A 16,711-nucleotide genomic window follows, 5' to 3' on the forward strand; every position below is an offset into this window, starting at 1 on the left:
CCATACATCATATTCCCCCATCAAAGCCCCCCTACAACAGATTTTCCTATTAGAGCCCCCATACATCAGATTCGCACATCAGAGACCCCTTACATCAGATTTCCCTATCAGGGCCCCCTTACATCAGAGCCCCCATACATTAGTTACCCCCATCAGAGCCCCCATATATCACATTGCCCTATCAGAGCCCCCATACATCAGATTTCCCTATCAGAGCCCCCATACATCAGATTCCCCCATCAGAGCCTCCATACATCAGATCCTCACATCAGAGGCTCCTTACATCAGATACCCCTGTGGGAGCCCCCATACATCAGATTCCCCCATCAGAGCCCCCAATACATTGGATTCCGTTGGCATGCCTTCTCTGGCTGCACTTGAGCTGTGCACATCCCCCTTTCAATGTACTTTGAATGTGTATTCAATCAGGCAGGGCCTTGCACTACATAGTTGAGTGTACTGTAAATATAAACAAAAATGTATAAGAAAATTGTATAATATATGGCCAGCATAAGACACCTATAGAAAAGGGGGATTTGGGACTTTAAATGAGGCACGGTTAAGTGCCTCCATCCCTGGTTCAGGTATATAGCAAAGGGACCTTGCATAAGCCGCCTTTTCTACAGCTTGGAGACAAGATCTGGCTTTCCACCAGGAACATCAAGCTCCGGATTCCTTCTCTGAAATTTGCCCCAAGATTCATTGGCCCGTACACTATAATTTCTAAGTTAAATCCGGTTTGTGTTACACTTCAAATCCCTAAAAGCCTCAAGATCTCAAACTCTTTTCACTCTTCCCTCCTGAAATCTTTATTCCTCAATAAGTTCTCTCGTACTCTTCCTACATCGGTTGCAGTCTCTGAGTATAATCAGGAGGAGTACGAGGTTAGCCAAATTCTGGATTCCCGGCTCTATAAAGGCAGTCTCCAGTACCTTGTGCATTGAAAGGTTTTTGTCCCGAGGAGAAGTCTTGGATCCTCACATCTGATGTCTTTGCACCTCGTCTTTTGAGGAGGTTTCATTTGAGGTTCCCCTACAAGCCTGGGCCCAAGCAAGGGAGGAGGAGGCCTCCTAAGGGGGGGGGGGGGGGGGTACTGTCATGAATCTGCAGTAATACTTTAATGCCCTGTCTGTCTGCTTACCTCTGGTCTGTGTATCAGCCTTTAGGGCCTGCACTCTCACACCTGCATGGTTAAGTAATCCTCTCTCAGCCTGGCTCCACCCTAGCAGCCAACAGGAACCACTATTTAACACTGTGATCTCCAAGCCTGCCTTGCTGAGCAATATTGTGTGTTTGGTTTCCTGTGTGCTTCTTGCCATGTGCTCTATGACTGTTTTTTTTTTACCATTCTTGGCTTGTTCTTTGGCTATCCATGCCTGCTTTATACCCTGACCTTTGGCAAGTTCTCTGTCTATCCTTGTTTGCTAGTTGCTCCAACCTTTGGCTTATCTCCTGACTATCCCTTGTAGTCCTGGACTGCTGCTTCCTCTCTATCCTCCAGTAACCTACCATGAGCGTGAGCTGGGAGACCCTGGGGGCCGCGACTTGGAGCCAGTTGCAGCACAGTGCCTCCTCACCACTAGAGGCTCTGGTGAACACCTGCAGGCTCTTAGACTCTGCTTCCTGGGGAATCTTATGCTCTAGCTTCCAGTGGGATCCATGTTGGCGCTCCAGTGGACCTGCCTTCTTGAACCACCCAGAGTTACATCCGCAGCAGTCAGATGTATGGTCCGCTACCTTAGCTGTGCATTCCTGGTTCCAACTGTGTGCATCTGTCACCTGGCCTCAGGTGACCTGACAGAACTATTATAGCAAGTTAGGACCATCTTTATATATTGTTGCTAGGTAAATGCAGTTCTGTTCTGTTAATAACTGTTAGAATACTGCAGGTGTTTAACCATATCTCTCAGAGAAATGTTGTTGTCCTATTGATTGTTTGTATAAGTACACTTGCTAATACTCTCTTCTTTAAAGCTATGCTTGGCCTAATCATTTTTTGAAATACCTTAAGGTGTGTCGGTAAGTTCTGGATGCATGAGGCCCTCTTCCCCAGTGATGTTACAGCTCTTAAGTCATATTTTGTTTCTCTACCATGCAGCCTACTTACCATGCTTTTGTATCTGTATGGTAAATCCTTGAGAGGTCCAGCTCCATCCTCCCCTTCCTTCTTCCCTTTTTTTTCTCTCTCTCCTTTTCTTTCACCTTTCACATTTTTCTTAATGCCTAATATCTTTGATGTATTCAATTACTGGATTACAGGCGTGGCCCCCTCTCACCACATACTTATTCACCATTTTTATGTGCCCCCATTAGGGGGGCTTTGGGTGCATCCATGCCTCTTTACCTCTCATGATGTATTTGACTATTATTGTCACTTAATATCTTCTTATCTATATCAATATGTTTCAAATAACTGTGATGTAGTACCTGTTGTTTTAATGAAAATTGTAAATAGCAAAGACACATTCAACCTAAAGTGTGAAGAAAACTTCCCAAGGCGAGCCAGGTAAATAAATTTGTCTCAGATGCTCAAAGCTTGGCATTTACTTGTATAATTAGGCCAAGGAGAGACTCTATAAAGACTGTATAGCTGGAAATGTTTACTGAATGGCAGGAAGCAGAAGTTGCTTATATTCCTCAAAGAAATATCAAGCCTGATGACTGTTCTGATTGTAATATTGATGGTTTGATCATGGACAAAATAAAGGTCATTTTGAAAGCTGTGTTGACAGAGGTTTTTCAAAAGGTTTTTCGAGGTTTTTCAAAAAGATATGACATATTTTGTAGGTCCTGTAGTGGGCTTGCTAATCGTTGTCAGGAAAAGCCACAAGAGTTCTCAGGGTATGAAAAATACAGACCACGAAAATATTCTAAAAGTGGTGCCAATGGTCATTGGTTGGAGGATTCAGGTATTTTGACCCCCAGGTCGAAACAGGGTTCCTTACAGTATGTGACGGACAAGTGGTCTGTTTCTTATTTTTTTATTATTATAAGAAATTTATATAGAGACAACAGTTCATACATCGTTTTACAAAATAAAAGGAGACAGTATAGTTACAATACAATCCAGGATAAAAGGGTTAGTGAGTCTCTTTAAGAGAGGCAAATACTGAATTTAGGAGAGAGTATGTCTGAGGTTAGGTGTCCAATATAAGTGAGGTGGAATTGATCCACAAAAGGTCTAAGTAAAGGAAGGTTGTGCTGGTGATCCATTGCTAAAAACTGCATTTAAAAACTTGGAGAGGACAGTCTGTGGGTGAACAGAAAAGGAAGCTAAGAGTGAAGGCTGGAGCAGATTGCAGAAACAAAAAGCTAACACACACACACACAAACGTATATATTCTGTGCCATGTACAGCCTGTCCTATGACACAACATAGCAGCATATTCCCCTGGTAGGTGGAGCTTTCAGTCAGCATTTCTGGCCATGGATGAACATTATAGAAACAGAATAGAAACACTCCTGCGCATAAGAGGACCACCAGACTGGCTATGCAAAAACACACTGGCCTTGCTGCCCTCAAAGGTGGGGAACCCTAGAAGTCAAAAAGAAAAGAGAAAAAAGGGGGCGCACCAGCCTTGTGCATTATGCTTTGGATATGTGTTGATTGAAAACATAAAAAGAAAACTACTCACAAACAGTTGTATAGATTCTTGCAGTAAGAATAGTCATCAAGTAGCAGCATCTAGTAACAGATGAGTGGAACATTCCAGAGTTCACAGAGGAGCTCACACAACTCCATATACGGGGACTGCTGAGGGAGTACCCACTGCTGAGCTCTGACGAAGAAGGGATGGTCCCTTCGAAACGTGTCAGGTGGTAGTGAATTGTGTGAGCTCCTCTGTGACCTCTGGAGAGTTCCGCTCATCTGTTACTAGATGCTGCTACTTGATGACTATTCTTACTGCAAGAATCTATACAACTGTTTGTGAGTAGTTTTCTTTTTATGTTTTCAATAAACACATATCCAAAGGATAATGCACAAGGCTGGTGCACCCCCTTTTTTCTCTTTTATTTGTGATGAACATTAGGCTGTTAGAACTATGTCTGAACAGAAAGCTGCTGTTGATGATATTTTGGGGATTTTAAAATGGGTTTTCTGCAGTCAGAGAGTTCTTTCTCACATCTGGAAGATGACTTTATGAGCAGTGACTTTAGCCCAGACTGTAAGAGTGGTGCCATCATTCATATTATGGATTAACATGCCGGCATCGCTGTATGCAATCCTATTTATTTATCAATTTTCAGGTAAGCCAGAGAACAAAATTAAGTTCCACTTAGAAGGATTTTCAGTAATGGGATACTGCAAGCTTTTGTGATTAATTCTAATTATGTGACAATATATGAAGAGTATACTGCATATAAACACTTGAAAAACATAAGACATTCTCTACTAAACATTATTATTTGCATATCTGTAATAATTTCCTTTGCTAGAGCAGATAGAAATGTCTGGTTGTATTATCAAGTTGTAATACTGTCTTCAGTTTGCGTTTCTTATGTCTACAGGCTTGATGTAAGGTTGCAGAGAATAATTTCTGCCACAGGGTTTGCTTTTTCTCTGTTTTTCCTATGATAGCTCTCTTTTTCGAAACATACTTGCATGCATTTCTTTTCCTTCTGCAGTGTACCTTTGTTTACAGAGCCAAAATCAATCTTGCCAGGATAAAGTGGAATTTAAAGAAAACCTTTAAACAGAAGCCACACATAGCTAGTATATCTTACTGATTTGTCAAGCCAAGTCAACAAATTCTTCAAGATTGTGACCTTGACATTCTTAAGTGATTTTCTTTAACCCATGCATTTTCACAGCAGTCCTTCGTCTAGTGTTATCATTATATCTATTCTGACCTAATGCATTTTTAATCATGTTTAAACAATTGCAGTTTGAAAAGTTGTGTTCCTTTGTTTAAATTTTCAGAAAAAGTCTACATGAATAAGGGTTTTTTCTTCATATTTTTTTTTTTTAAATGCAGCACACTATGGGGTTTATAGAGGATCAATAAAGTGCAACCAACTTTTTATTTATTTTTTTGTGAATTTTTCGGACGCACCTTTTTTGGAGGTTCCTCAGATTATTCTTAGTTCTTTTTGGGACTTCATTCCATGCACAACGGATTTGTGATATGGACTGTATTTAATCACTTCATGTATTATTTTTACAATAAGTCTATGTTTGTATAAAGCTTGAGTGTATTTAATGTTATAGAGGGTTTCTCACATACTCTCTTATACATATATTTATTTTTATTTTTTTTGCATATGATAATTTGTCACATTTTTGTCAATGCACATTTAGCACTGCACTTTATATTTTACACATTTTTGGCTAAAAATATCCTTGTTTTAGCGTGTTGGCTGCTGTTTTAACTCATTTGGAATTGCGCAGTGTCACATTAGGTGTATTGAATTCAGTAACTAATGGCAACCCAGACTTTGACACCTGCCAGCTCTGGGGAGGAGATCCCAGCTGATTAAGGCACCGGAGAGGAGATCAAAGGATGTGTACTGGGAGTCATGTATTATCCAGGAGTTCAAGATTAATCACTGTGCTAACATTAATAAAGCAGCTAGCATAAATTGTATGGTAACAAAAAAAGCATAAAGAATGAATGTATACAGCGCTAAAAACATATGTAGCACTGACCCCCGAAGGAGCTGCTGGTTTTATTTGGGCTTAGCGTTACCGTTGCTTCTCCGTCTTGGGGTTCCCGTGGTAGATGGCCCAAAGAATGTGGAAACTGACACTGAATCCTCTTTTGGGTTATTTATTTAGAATAAAACAAAGTCTCTCAATAAAGGGTAGAGGGTTAGGAGTGAGTTCAGGCACTTAGATTGCAAGATTAAAGTCTTTCGAGAAAATCCAGAGAATAAAAACTGTATCACAATTGGATTTAACAACCCCCGGAAAGACCTCTCTCACTAGGCTTAGCATCCGGTGGGGTGCTTGACAAAGTCTCTGCCACAGACTTGTGAGATACACTTGAGCGTTACTGAGGGATGTGAATAAATGTAAAGAACTGACATACGGTACCAGTTTCTCTCAGCCGATCCGGCGATACCATATGAGTGTTGATCCAGGTTGCGTCCTTCAACTAAGCCTCCAAGCTCCTTCAGAGAAACCAGCCTTGTGCACGATCTTCTCCTGAAAGTGTCCTCCCCTTCAGTTGCTGGCCTCTCCCTTCAGATGAGATGGCACCGGACCACCCTTGGATCAATAGGCCCCGAAATTCGCTCGGGCCTGTCTCTGCAGTTGCGTTGCCTCGGGCCGGCCGGCCCCGTGGTTCAGGATGCATAGTTCCGCACCCCAGGCCAGGAGGGCCATGGGTCTGGGTCAGGAGGACCACCAGAACCAAAACAGACAGAAAAAATCCCGCCAACGTGGTGTCGGTACCTTAAATACCACCCTCCAGTATTCACAGCAGGAGAACACTTCCACTGGGCTGGTTCTGAGAGAATAGTGGCATTCAATGCACCCAGCTAGACTGCATTTCTACTCTTGCCGGTGGTGACAGCAATACCTGCTGTCAAGGAGAACCCAGTGCAACTCAACTGGGCTGGTACTGAAAACAGAAATTTAGAGAAATAGTCCCGAAGCCCAACTGTGGCTTCAGGCAATTTAACTTTTCAAAAACCATAGTGCCTGCTCGTCAGGAGCCAGCGCTACACATAAAATTATAAAATAAGAGTCCATAGTGTTAAAACAGAGTCCTTGTTCAGGGAAACAGCTGGAACCACCCACAGTGGAGAGACACAATAAGGTGAGCATGAAATTATCCTCCACCGAACATCAACACACCGGGCCTCTTACCAAAGAAAATGGATCACTGAGTTACAGTTAGTCAAACAAGCATAATATATAGACAGCACCACAGAACCACCGCGGCCATGTTTGTGGTTGGACAATTGATATCCATGACAGTTTGTAGCTTCTAACATGCCTACTTTTATCTAACAAAATGTGAGCACCCTGGCTGTTTTTATTAAATAAATTCACCCTGGTTTTAACTACTACACCATGAGGAGTTGCCTTTTTGTATTTCATACATGTACCTATGAATTTCCATTTGGTGAAACTACAAGATTCAGCCATCTATGATCCAATTGAAGTGGTTCTGTGGCACTGTGGATATATCACGCTTGTTTGACCACCTTTAACTCAGTGGTCCATTTTATTTGGTAAGAGGCCCCGTGGTTTGATGTTCGGTGGAGGATAATTTCATGCTCGCCTTATTGTGTCTCTGGCTACACCATGGGTGGTTCCAGCTCTTTCTCTGAACAAGTACTCTGTTTTAACACTATGGACTCTTACTTTATAATTTATGTTTTTAGCACTGCATACATTCATCCTTTATTATCCGGGAGTATTTAACTCCTTAAAGTCTTAGCACTGTCCTTCAATACTACTCTATTTACATCCTAGATTTATAAAAGATCTGCAGGGGTCCTGATTGGCTGGCAAACCACGTTGGGTGGAACTACCTGGTGATGTCATTTTTGGTCGGTGAAACGCATGCCGCGGTGGCGTTTCCTAGTTTTATTGCGATTTTACTATTACATACAAGTGAGTGTAATATGAATGTTTTAATGGTTTCTTTTTTAATAAAAACGGTATTATACTATGTGGGTTCCCCTTCTTTCCCTTTACACATTATCTGAGGTATGAGGAGTAGGTGTAGAGGAGCAGTGAGGAAGAGATGGTGTTGTTCATCCTTGCAAAGACCTCTGATGAGTGTCATAGAGTACAGATTGTTGCATGAAGCACTGAGAAGTCATAGGAACTGCACTGAAGCACTTTTTGTATTTGCAGCACCTTGTGAAGAATGTCTGAAGGAAAATGCAGCCAGGACTTCCGCTTTACGGGGAGTGTGGCTTGAGCATGGCAGAGTGAGAGGATCAGGGTAGCACAGCAGCGTGCTCCAGACCGTCAGACCGTGAGATGCTGTAGCCCAGGGGTGCCCAACCTTTTGAAGAGCGAGGGCCACTTAAGCGACTTAGTAACCAGTCGCGGGCCACAATGAGCAGATGACAGTTCTGCATCTAATCTGCATATGCAAAGCGGGCAAAGACACAGCCCACTCTAATCTATGGGTCCTCTTATCTGATCAAATGGAAGGGGATGGATCTTCTTTTCATTTTTTTTTAGCAGATCAGATTGGAAGGAGGCAGGTGTAAACGGACACAAGTCTGTTTACATCTGCCGCTCCATAGAGGTGAATGGAGGGTCCGATTGGGTCAGACAGATCATGTTAAAGGGGCTTAAGGCTACTTTTACACTGATGGTCTGCAGTCTACCTGTACATGTGGCTTTCCTGCAGGTTAGCTGTACTTTGCCATAGAATTCTATCATATCCTGCAGGTGTGGTGCACTTTCTGAAAGTGCACCAAACCCACAGGTAAAACTAGAAGTCTATGGCTCAGTGCAGGTAAGCCACAGGTACACTGTGCGTTTAAAAGCAGCCCAGTAACCACTGCAGAACAGATATGTCCATATATACACTCTGATTTTAGTAATAAAAATGCTGTCCCAGGCAGAGTGCATTTGGTATCACTCCACCTATGACAGGAGCCGGTGCTATACAGTAAGCATTGGTTTATACAGCTCTTCTCCGCAACTGCTTGCTTCCCCTACTGCTGGCTTCATTCACAACACTAATGCTCTGGCATGGCAGGTAAGTAGGCAACCTGAAATCTGGACTTGCCATCTCGCCATCCCAGAGCAGGAGGTTGCGGGCCACATCAGAGGGCTCCGTAGGCCACATGTGGCCCCTCGGGCCACTGGTTGGGCACCCCTGCCGTAGCCCATGCCGAGGTGGGGGAAAAGCACAGGAGTGTCTTGCACTCTGAGCCATTGATATATATCAAGATACTTGACAGTAAAGAAAGATACAGTAATGTCAGCAGAGGCAAGCATGGTACCACAGCGTGCAGCGTGGTCCACACAGAGGCAGCAAACAGTGATGGAGGAGTCCATATTAACAAGTAAGTTCATGGGGAACATCTGAACAGAGCTAGCGGAATCAGTGGAAGTAAGTCCCCCAATAATATTACAGATGGTGGCTGTCATGGACTCACATATATGCTTTTTGAATTCAGGGGAAATAAATACACAGGAGCAGGGGAGAGAGCTTGATATTAGACAACTTATACAGGCTCTCCCCACTAAAGAGGACATACAGGTGCTGCTGGGCAATTTAATGGTGACGATGAGAGAGGAAATAGAAGTGCACTCTAAAGTAGAAGCAATAGACCATAGACTGTTCTGCTGTGAGTCATTGCAATGTACGGCCATCACACGCATTGACATACTAGAGAGAAAATTAAAAATGCAACACCAACAGCTGATAACATTACAGTTGCATGCTGAAGATTCGGAAAATAGAAATAGAAGAAACAATGTACGCATTAGGGGAATCCCAGAATCTATAAAGGCACCAGAGTTGAGAAAAATAGCAATCTCTATTTATTTTCTTACATCAGGGGATACAGAGCCATAGTAGTTACTATGTGGGTTATATATGGGATTGACAGGTGATGGACACTGGCACGCCCCTAAAGCAAGGCATGTACTCCTTATATAACCCCTCCCACTACTGGGAGTCCTCAGTTTTTTCGTCAGTGTCTAAGGTGTTGGTCACGAGTAAAGATGTGCAGTGCTGAGCTCCACTGGAAGCAATCCTTGCTGGGGCTAGCCATGCTGACCAAATCAGTTCTGATGTCTTTTCATAGGCTAAATGAATGGTAACTGGGCCTCGTGTCCGAAGAAATAAGGTTTTACTTGCGAATGCTTCTCTTTGAGAGCTGTGCCCTGGGATCCAGTACTTTTTACTGGCAGGGTGCTGTCGCAGGTCCAGGATTGTGGGTAACCTGAGGTTCCCCAGTTCCTGAAGGCTTCCTAAAATGTCTCGGAGCCCACCATGGAATTTCTCCTTCTATGTATATTGTTGTCATGCCTATGTGTCACCACTGGGGGCTGTATTGAGCACTCACCGTCCCGACACTGGAAACAGCATTGGAGCCTTCATTCTCCTCTCCTCCAGCCACAACAGATCCTCCAATAAAATGAGGGGTCTGGTCTCCTCCTGTGCCCCTAAATTGTTTTTTTCCCCTTCGGGGGACAGGATGCTAAAGGAGATGCCTTTAAAAAAAAAAAGGGACAACTGCGACCGCTCAGCGGAGGATTTACCCTCCCCCGTCATGCCTGCATGTTCACAGGACACCGCTCGCGTGGGAAAGCACTTTCCTTTGAAAGGAAAGGAGGAGGGGGCCGTAATTCACGGGGGGCATGGCTAACGGCGTCAGACGCCAGCCACACATGGAGGAAGCTGATTTTGGCTCTGTATATGTGAAAGCTGCTTCTGGCTGTGGAGGGACAGAGCAGGAGGATGGCTTGTTCAGGTTAGTAAACACAGGCTTATTCCTTTGACACATTATATTTTACTGAAGCTAGGATTAATAGCAACTAATGGTGCTGAACTATAGCCTAGCAACGTACATTCTTTTGCATAGTGCCTCTGCTTTATGCTTCAGGCTATGAATAGTAATGAGACCAGGAACTTCTCTAAAGGGTCAATGGTTTTTCACTGTAAACTGAAGCCATTTCCAAAAGAATGTCATCCTCCTCTGAGGGGGATACAGCTAGTCAGATTGAGCCATCAGGGCAAATTGTTGTTGCATAGAACACTTCAGTCCCTGTATATATCATACAAAAGTTTTCTTCTACCATTTGTAAATTGGAAAGAAGATTAATACTATGATGTCTCTCCATAGTGGGACTAAACATAGCAGATTCCCATCTAGTCCTCAGGACTCTCTTGTTGAGGTGCAGGAGGCTGGGGATCAGGTAGATCTTCCCAAATATTTGGAACATACATATTTATCCTCTTTGGAGGATCCTAATATGGAAGGAGTAGCATCACAAGACAGGTTTCTTGTGTACTCTCTTACTCAACCTTTTTTGCTGCCTGCAGCACAGGCTCTTGAGGTACCTACCTCTAATTAGGTTCATTAGAACCTCCCCCATCTGGGGATGTTTTTTCTTATTCATGCATGGCTAAAAAAGCTTATGTATTCTGAATGGGAACATCCAGATAAACAATATTATCCTCCCAAGAAATTATCCACACTTTATCTATGAAAGAGGATTACTATGAAAAAATGGGGGGTTCCAGCAATTGATGCTGCAATCACCTCAGTGAGCAGAGTCTCACTTGTCCGGTGGATGATGAACTGATGTTAAAGGATCCAGCTAATTAAAAGTTAGAACTTCCTTTTAAAGACAATATTTCTTTTGCAGTTCAGTAGCGCAGCCGGTTCTTGCTGCAATTGGTGTATTTCAGTCCATTAAGGAACAGTTTGTGGAGACACCTGAAATTCTGCCTGATCAGCAAGCCCGGCAATGGGCTGGTGTATCTGACACACTATGTCTCGCAGTATATGCTATGAAAGACTATATAAATTAAGCCTTATGGCTTATGCTTGAAGTAGTGCATTCTCGCAGAGTTCTGTGGCTGAAATCAGCCGAAGCACCGTGTAAAAAGCTCTTAGCCAGTTTGTTTCCCGTTCATGGGGTACGGCTATTTAGAGACAATTTAGATAAGTACATCCAAAGGACCTCTAATGGGGTAAAGCTCTCTTTACCAGTAAAAAGAGGTTCAAACATTTCTCCTTTTATCGTGCTGCCTTTCCTATGCCAGGGGCATTTGTTTCTCTAGGTTATGGCTAGAGTTCCAAGAGTTTCCGTCTCCTCTGAGAATGTTCCCAAGGATCTAAGGAAAAAAGAAGTCTCTCTTTCTGGCCTCTGGATCAGCTGTTATCCCAGTCGGTGATATCAGAGGTTCCTTTAGTGGAACAGGGGTTTTTAGCTCAAACCTTTTAAGGTTCCAGAACCAAACAGACAGGTAAGACCCATTCTAGATCTTTAAGATCTGAATCGGCACTTAAACATCCGATCCTTTCATAATTTGATTGGTTGAGTCCATCCAGCAAGGAGGGGAGTTGCATATCTCCATGTGCCAAATTTTCCCACTCACCAGAAATTTCTGCGTTTTAAAATATAAAATTATCTTTTCAGTTGTGGTCCTGCCATTCGGCTTAGCCACAGCACCACAAGTGTTCTGAAAGATTCTGGCACCTCCTTTAGCCAGATTTAGGGCTCAAGGCATAATGGTCCTAGCCTATTTAAAAGATCTACCTTTAATAGATCATTCAGTCTCAGGTCTAAAACCAGAGTCTGATCACAACCGTAACTATCTGAAATTCCTAGGTTGGATACTCAACCTAAGAAGATTCTTCTTAAAACTATCAAGGAGATTACAGTACTTGGGGCTGGTTATAGATACCATACAGAAGAAGGTATTTTTACCCCAGACAAGAATCAGTTCCATTGTAGGACTAATTCAACTTATCAAAACAAAGGAAAATTCCTTCCATTCGGCTGTGTAGGAGATTTTTAAGGGAAATGGTGGCCTCCTTCAAGGCCATCCCTTACATACAGTTTTACTCAAAAACTGTTTCAAAACATCATCCTGTCGGTCTTGAATAAAAAGATTCATGCCTTGTTCGTTTCCAATACGCTTGGCTCCCGACATAAGACAGAGCCTAAATTGGTGGTTGTTATCCAGCAAAAGGGAAAATATTTATCCTGGAAGGTGTTAACAACAGATGCCAGCCTTCTAGGCTGGGGAGCAGCCCTGGAAGAAGATTCTGTTCAGGGGAGATGGTCCAGGTTAGAGGACCTTGCCTATCAACTTTTATGGAGGATTCGGGCAGTACGTCTGGCCCTATAATCTGGGACGGTCAGACTACAGGACTGTCCTGTCAGGATTCAGTCTGACAAGGCCACGGTGGTGGCTTACATCAATCAACAGGGGGGCACAAGAGGTTGTGCAGCCCAAAAAAGAGGTGACTAATGTTCTAGCTTGGGCAGAACACAACATTCCTTGCCTATCAGCAATTTTCATTTCAGGAATAGAGAATTGTCAGGCTTACTACTTGAAACGCCAACAATTATTTCCGGGAGAATGAGCTCTTCACCCTGACATCTTCCTAGCAATATGTCAGAGATGGGGTATTCTGGACATGGACCTATTTGTGTCCAGATTCATCACAAAGTCGACAACTTTGTGTCGAGAACAAGGGATCCGCTAGCAGGCGGAACAGACGCATTAGTCTTCACATGGGATCAGTTTTCACTGATCTATGCATTTCCTCCAATTCTGCTACTTCCATGCCTTCTCCGCAGGATTAAGCAGGAACAAAAGTGGTGATTCTGGCAGCCCCAGTGGGTCACAGAAGATCTTGATTTACCGAGATCATAAAGATGGCAGTAGGAGTCCTTCGGACTCTGCCATTATAGCCAGACCTTCTCGCACAAGGTCCGGTATTTCATTCTACCTTAAGGACAAAAAATCTAACAGGTTTGAATGTTGTATCCCACTCTATAAAAGATTGTGGGTGATCTCCTTCAGTAGTGTCTACTTTGATTAAACAGGAAGCTGGCTTCCAGAATCACTTACTATAGAGTTTGGAAGGCATATGTTTATTGGTATGGATCCAGGGGTTGGCACCCCATGAAGTAGGTCATAGGCAGGATTGCTGATTTCCTGCATATGGGATCTGAAATAAAGCTGGCCTTGACTTCTATCAAAAGCCAGATCCCGGCTTTGTCAGTATTTTCAATGGCCTCTTGCTTCCCAATCTGGGTGTGTAGCTTATTCAGGGGGTAACACGGATTATTCCCCCTAGCAAGGTACCTCTAAATCCTTGGGATTTAAATTTGGTCTTATTGGCTTTGCTGAATCAGCCGTTTGAACCTTCACGAGAAATTCCCTTGGTTCTTTCGACAAGAAAGATAATCTTTTTGGTTGCCATTTCTTCTACTAGAAGAGTATCATAACTAGTGGCTCTGTCTTTTAAAGAGCCATATTTGAACATGCATAAGGATGAGGTGGTTTATGTCCTCATCCTGAATTCCTACCAAGAGTGGTAACAGTTTTTTTTCCATTTAAACCAAGATAATATGCCTTGTACACACATGCGGACATTCCGACCACAAAATCCGATTTTTTCTGACGTATTTTGTCCGAAACTGGTGTTGTCGGAAAATCCGATCGTTCAGAACGTAGTGATGTTCATTGCATACGATGGAACTACGTAGAGGCTAGTAGCCAATAGCTTTGGTCTCGTAATTTAGCATGTGTGGCAATTTGTCCCTCGGAATTCTCTACAAACGATTGAAAAAAAGTCTGATTGGATTTTTTTTGTCGGAAAATTTTAGATCCTGCTCTCAATTTTTTTCTGACTGAAAAAGTCCAATAGAGCCCACACACGATCAGATTTTCCGACAATATGATCCAATCGGACCATTTCCCTCTGAATTTCCGACCATATGTACAGGGCATTATTCTTGCTTCTTTCTCCTTAGAGCCTCAATCTAGGGAAGAGAAAGCACTACATTCCCTTGATGTAGTAAGAGTGATTAGAGTCTATTTAAAGGTGACTGCTCAGGTTTGCAAAACACGTTTTGTTTGTACTGCCAGAAGGTCCAAAATGTGGATAGGCAGTGTCAAAATTTACTATTTTCCAAATGGATTTGTCAAGTGATTGTTCAAGCTTCGACGTAAAAAAGAAAAATTCTTCCTTCTTATGCTAGAGCACACTTATCCAGAGCGATTAGTGCCTATTGGGTGGTGCATCATCAGGTCTCTATGGCTCAGATCTGTAAGACCGCGACCGAGTCTTCGATTCATACGTTTATCAGATTTTATCAAATGGATATTAAAGGTCATAAGGATATTGCCTTTGAGCGCTGTAGACTGCAGGCTGCAGTATGAGTCCTCTGGTCTCCTGTTTTTTGTTGTGTCTCCCTTCCTTCAATTGCCATTGCTATGGGACATCCCAGCAAGAGGAAAACAGGATTTTTAAAACAGCTGTAAAATCATTTTCTTTGATGTACATCAGGGGACACAGAGTTCCCTCTCTTCTTGGTATACACTTATATTGCTTGGCTACAAAACTGAGGACTCCCAGTAGCGGGAGGGGTTATATAGGGAGTACACGCCTTGGCTTAGGGGCATGCCAGTGTCTATCACCTGTTGGCACGATATATAACCCACATAGTATGTACTATGGCTCTGTGTCCCTTGATGTACATCAAAAAGAATTTTACAGGTAAGCTGTTTTAAAAATCCTGTTTTTTAACAAATATCTGGAGAACCCTTTAGATGCTCATATTGAGTTGGATCGTGTGCATAGGAGCTGCGCAGCTTATAACCAAGAACAGATTGTTCCTAGAGATGTCCTGTGCTGAGTTCATTTTTACAAATTAAAGGAGGACATAATGAGAGCAGCATGACAGAAAGGGATAATGGATTTTGATAAAGAGGAGATACAGGTTTATCTGGACCTAAACCAAGCGATGGATGCTGAGGCCATTATTGGATCATATGGAAGCAAAGGGAGTGACATACAGATGGGGATACCCAATGTCCATGATTATCAAAAAAGAAGAATATACTTTTAATTTGTATGATTTTGGGTTCAGAAGCTTTGGAGGTTCCCAACTGGATTGATGTTCCAATAGATATGGCAGGAGGATATAATCAGCCAAGGAAACAACAGGGAATAAGGAGAAATCAGTTGGAGCATAATGTGTAATTAATCTGACCCATGAGTTTCTGCTGCTATGCTATTTTGATTAGCTTTTCATTGGGATTTTTTCCTGTTTTCTTTCTTTTTTTTTTTCATTGTAAAATTAACCCTCATGATTGTTGTTGTAGGTCTTTAGTGGAGGACTTGGAACTTTTTTCTTTTTTCTTGGGGGCCTATAGCACAAATTGTTGATATAAGTCGTGGGTTGATGAAAAGTGTCTGCGATTGGAAATATGAATGTGTACAAGGGGATGGGGATGGGATATATATTTATTTGTTTAATATATGAAAGTATCATCTTTTTTTTTTTTTCCTCTTCTCTTCCATTTTTCTCTCTTTTTCTCTCTCCCTCTTCTACCTTTATTAGGACAAAGGAAAATATTAGGTTGTAAGAATAGAGGTCTGGGATTGGAGAGGGGGGAAGAGAGAGAGAGAGAGAGAGAGAGAGAAAAAGAAAAAAAAAAGAAAAACTATGCTAAAAGATGGAGTAGGAATAAGTTGAGTGATATATGACCCCGCTTAGGGTATGGATTTTATTTACAGTTGAAAATATGGTATAGGATGATTCTTTTTTTTTCGAAGTGTACTGCTGATGGTATTTTAGCTTGGATTCCTGCCTGCTTTGTAACATCCCCCATAATAAACATCTCTCCTCTGGGTGGAGGAAAAGTCGGAGATGTTCTCTCTTTGTGGTTTTGGGGGGGTTTATTTTCTTGCAGGTTAGTCGACAGTTCTGAAAAGTCGCACCAGCAAGACTACCCTTATATATACACACACATATACATATACACATACATATACACATACATATACATATACACATACATATACACATACATATACACATACATACATACATACATACATATACATACATACATACATATATATACACACACACACACACACACACACACACACACACACCCACACATATATATATTTATATTTATTTTTCCCTTCTCTCTCTCAGTTGCTCCCAGACGACTGTAGAAATTACTCAGATAAAGTTTACCTCATATAATGTCAAGGGGTTGAACATCCCAGAGAAACGGATGAG

This window comes from Lithobates pipiens, unplaced genomic scaffold, assembly GCF_037356315.1.
Source record: "Lithobates pipiens isolate NorthernLeopardFrog02 unplaced genomic scaffold, aLitPip1_a1.2 Scaffold_19, whole genome shotgun sequence".
NCBI lineage: Eukaryota > Metazoa > Chordata > Amphibia > Anura > Ranidae > Lithobates > Lithobates pipiens.